Consider the following 4,409-nt stretch of genomic DNA (forward strand, 5'->3'; position numbering starts at 1 on the left):
ACGGTCCGACAGTTTTTGACAAGCAACAACATGGTGATTGTGCCTCATCCACCTTATTCACCTGACCTGGCTCCATCGGACTTTTTTTTTGTTTCCACGGATGAAGAGAAGTCTGAAAGGAAAGCGATTCTGTGATGTGAAGTCAAAGAAAACACGCTAAAGGCTTTGAACAGTATCCAGCCTCAAGAATTCCAGCACTGTTTTGAGGAGTGGCAAAAGCGTTGGGACAAGTGCATTAATGCACATGGACAATACTTTGAAGGGGACTAATATACAGTTCAATAAAAATGCAAAAATAAAAAATAACAAAAATAAATTCCGGTTATTTTTGGGTCCCCCCTCGTACTTCTGTGAATCATTCTGCTCCATGATGAGTTTCAGTAAATCCAAACATTTTACAGAACTTACAAGTCAAGACTTGGGAGCGCCTATTCTTACCAGATTCACAAGTTACCTGTCTGATTTCAAGAACCATAGTCCAGAATTAAAATACATCAGAATTCTATATCTAACATCATTTGACTGGAATAAAACAGAACTATTAAGACACTTTCATATTACTTATTAATCTCTCAGTAATCAACAAATTAGTGATATGAATGTAACTTAAGTGTGATTTTAATTTGGTATTACTATTTATAAATAATATAAGTAAAATTGAAAATGGAAGTTACTTCTAAGTTTTGGAAAAGTTATGGTTAACCAGCTTCTGACCATCTGAAAATTATCATATATCTGCACTGTTCAATAAGTTTGGATACCCCTGCTTAACACTTCTAAGTGGAGAATTTAATAGCAGAAAACTCATGCATATGTTTACAATTGGCGCAAGGCCATATTGTTTGCAATGTAGATTTTGTTATAGATGTATGCAAATACTGTAAATTATCTGAACCTTGGCTTAATTTTCTAAAGGTTATGTATTATTCACAATACAAACGTATTTTAATATTACATTAGTCCTAAATGGCTTTTGTAGTCATTTTGTTTTTATTAAGTCAAATTTTTGTTATTTATTTATTTATTAAGCAATCAGAATCTACAATTCTATGAGCTAGTTTGCTGGCATAAGAGGTGTGATGCTCTTTAATGACGTGACGAGTCCCTTCCCCAGTGGGGGGTTCCTATTAGTTTTCATTTATGTCAGCTGGCCAGTATCTTCGGAGTCCTTGTTTGTGCTGCGGTTCAACGAGTGGCTGTAGGATGTCGTTTGGGTGATTTGCTAGTTTGTTGTGGTGTGTGGTATTTTTTCCTCTGATGACGTCTTTGATGTATGGTATATTTAGATCTGTATGTAAAGTTTGGTTGTTTGCATACCAGGGTGCATTTGTTATAATTCGAAGTATTTTTGACTGGCTTCTCTGGATTATTGATATATTTGATATGCTAGCACAGCCCCAGAGTTTGATTCCGTAGTCAAAATATAAAATAGATGAATTCGTATTCCGTTTTGATGGGGTGGGTTTCCCCATGCACTTAGACCGGTTACTGGTCCATTGTGCGTCCCCCTTTAATTTCTACTGTCTCCATACCCTACCGGTACTGGTGCTTACTATCATCCCCTTTCTGTCAGTGAGGTCGTCCCTTCTCTGGCAGGGGTTCCTAGTCCCTTCCTGCCAGCAAGGTTTCTACCCTCTACTTGGCATTGGTGTCTAATACGTTAGTCTCTTTCTGTCAGAGAGGTCCCCCCTCCTCTAGCAGTGGTACCTGATACTTCCCCCATCTACCGGAGGAATTGGAAACTAGTTGGGCGGGAAACTTGGCCTAATTTTGCTCAGAGGTCTCCTAGAGACATGAGGTTCTTTTACGTGCCGTAAATCTACGACACGGGACCCACGGCTTAAAGTCCCTCCCGGAGGACTTCTTCCCTGAATTTTTCCGCCCTTAAAATTCCCACGACCTCCGCCGGGTTTTTGAATCCGCGTACCTTGAGTCATGAGGTGGGTAAAATAGATGAATAGTGACATAGTTAAAATTGGACCTCTGTTCTTAATTACTATTCTTGTTATTATTGTAATCTTTGTAATATTTATTATCTTGTATTAATTTACTTAACCATATAGCCCCAGGTCCTGTATAATGTTCGTTTTTCTTGGTGAATATTGTAGAACCAGGTTGCCATGTTACATTTTCCCCATTTTTTTAGACAGTTAATTTATTATGACAGTTTTAACTTAAGCCGAGTCAGTTGAAGTGAGAAACGGTTATGAAATCGACAGTTCCCTGCAGTGAAGTAACCATAAATTACTCCATATTTATTGCTTACATTACGTGTCATTGTCAGGGGTGGCCCTTTACTGGAACTGTATTGGTCAGGCCTCACAACATTTTACATGTAACATAAAATTTCGTTTTGATGAATTTCTAAAATTCCACATGATGTAAAAGTAGTTCGATGGGTTTAAAATTTGTTTATGTTTAGTATGGCATAAGGGAATTTCTAGAATCCACAGAGAAGTTGCTTAGGTTGCAAGAAGTTCATGAAGGGCCTAGGCTCACAGGCCCAGATCTTAACTCACTTTTCCATGAGAGTTCATTATTGCTCATGGTGCTTAATGGCTAACACACTTTCTCCTTGCAAGTCAGTTTCATTGCTATGGGCCATTGGATTTAGAATTTCGTGTGTATTTGTGTTTCCCACATTTGTCTGAACATTGTTCTCCATCCCATTACAGGTAATGAACGGTTCAGCTGCATTGTGATAAAAGTACGTGTTAATATTCGACGTTTCTTGTGTTATTAGTGTTTGTTTAAATAATATTGTTTGACCAGTGCATACATGTGTTTATATTTAGAGCGGCAAATCTGCAATGTGACAAAAATTGAAAGTTTATTAGGAGCCCTGTGTAGATGCTGAATTGGCAGTTAGAAGTGATTTCAAAGGTGATGTTACAGCAGCAGAGAAGAACATAATTTTATTGCTGCTATGAAACAGCATACATTTAAAAGAAAAAAGTCATGGAGAAGTGTCAGGATGTTTGAAGGGAATTTCAGAGTAATTCAGTGTCATATATTTTTGAAACTGTAACTATCAAAGAACCTAAAAGAAAGGTGGGAGGAAAGCATTTGATCTGGCTTGACAGGTCCGAATGAATGAAACGGCGCGTTTTCAGGTGTGGACTCATCCCATCTGAAACAATCTATTTGTCCATTTGTGTGGATGACCTTTGGGTGTTGGGGAACACAGATGATCATAACAAGATAGAAATCGTCCCTCGACCCAAGAGGAGATTGTATTCTACTAAAAGGAGTAGTTATTCAGCTGCAGGTCAGAGTGGGATGCAGCCATTTTGTTTAAAATGTTTTTGGAAGTATGAAATGCACCTGAAGTTGCTAAAGGGGGTGTTCTGTAATGTAGAAAGTAGACTCTGAATGTGTGGACTTTTAAATAAGGACACAAATTTTCGTATCTTCTCTTAAATGGGAGGGAGTGGAGGAAGGTGAAACTCTGCTGGTCCTGGCCACCACCTATTCAGCCAGTTATGAGCTGCCATATTTCAGGCCTCAGATTTACGGAGTTGTGGCAGAGAAAGTTTTGCAAAGGCTGAGTGTTTGTGATTTGAATTGGATTGGTCACAGTAAGGTTGTCCAATGGTAGGATTTTCTTTTCAGAACTTTGAGTCTTCAGTTACAAAGTAGTCATTCTTTACTTAAATATTTTAATACTGAACTGTGATCAGCTTCCTGTATATTAATAACTATGCCTTGACACTGTTGGCTGATATACTATATATACAGGGTGTCCCAGGAGGAATGTGCCAAAGTTGAACGGTTACGGAGATAATGGCCAGAGAAGTGTGAAACTTCGACAGGTGTTACACATTTGTTGATTACCAAATACATATTAAAACTGGCAGGAATATGTGGTTTCTTAATGCTACTAATGTACGTAACATCAAACTAACTTGTGAGTGACATGAAGCCATTAAATTGAACCACAAAAAAACTCGCACGTCATGTCAAAGTTGTCGTTATGGTTCCAAGCACTATACATGACACATGAATGGCAAGCACTGACGTACCATTGCTGACTGCGCGTTCTGATATGCGAGTGTATGGGGCTAGCGTGAGCCGTAATCACCACACTCAAGGACAAACATCGATAAGACTTGTCAGCTGACAGGTAAAGTGAGTGGACCCGCCAGGAGACCACACTTTTCTCGGGCCATTATCTCCATAACCGTTCAACTTTGGACATAGGTGTTTTGGGTTATATCGGCATACTTTAACATAAGGAACATCCTCCCGAAGTCTGGCACATTCCTCCTGCGACACTCTGTATATACGTATATACAGGGTGTCCCAGGAGGAATGGACCAAACTTCGGGAGGGCGTTCCTTATGTTAAAGTATGCCGATATAACCCAAAACACCTATGTCCAAAGTTGAACGGTTACGGAGATAATGGCC

General features: G+C 39.0%; 1 protein-coding gene across 3 annotated transcripts in view; it reads left to right on the forward strand.

Annotated features, from left to right (window-relative positions):
- Positions 1–4,409, forward strand: part of LOC111869804 (dihydroxyacetone phosphate acyltransferase) — an 81,144-nt gene that overhangs the window by 21,925 nt on the left and 54,810 nt on the right. The window contains exon 1 of one of the 3 annotated variants that reach the window (XM_023861584.1): positions 2,690–2,707. The exons of the other annotated variants lie outside the window; for them this stretch is intronic. The gene's annotated coding sequence lies outside the window, so the exon portion shown is untranslated. Of the gene's footprint in view, positions 1–2,689; positions 2,708–4,409 lie in introns of those variants that run through there. 3 annotated transcript variants of the gene reach the window in all.

The sequence above is a fragment of the Cryptotermes secundus genome, unplaced genomic scaffold, assembly GCF_002891405.2.
Source record: "Cryptotermes secundus unplaced genomic scaffold, Csec_1.0 scaffold123, whole genome shotgun sequence".
NCBI lineage: Eukaryota > Metazoa > Arthropoda > Insecta > Blattodea > Kalotermitidae > Cryptotermes > Cryptotermes secundus.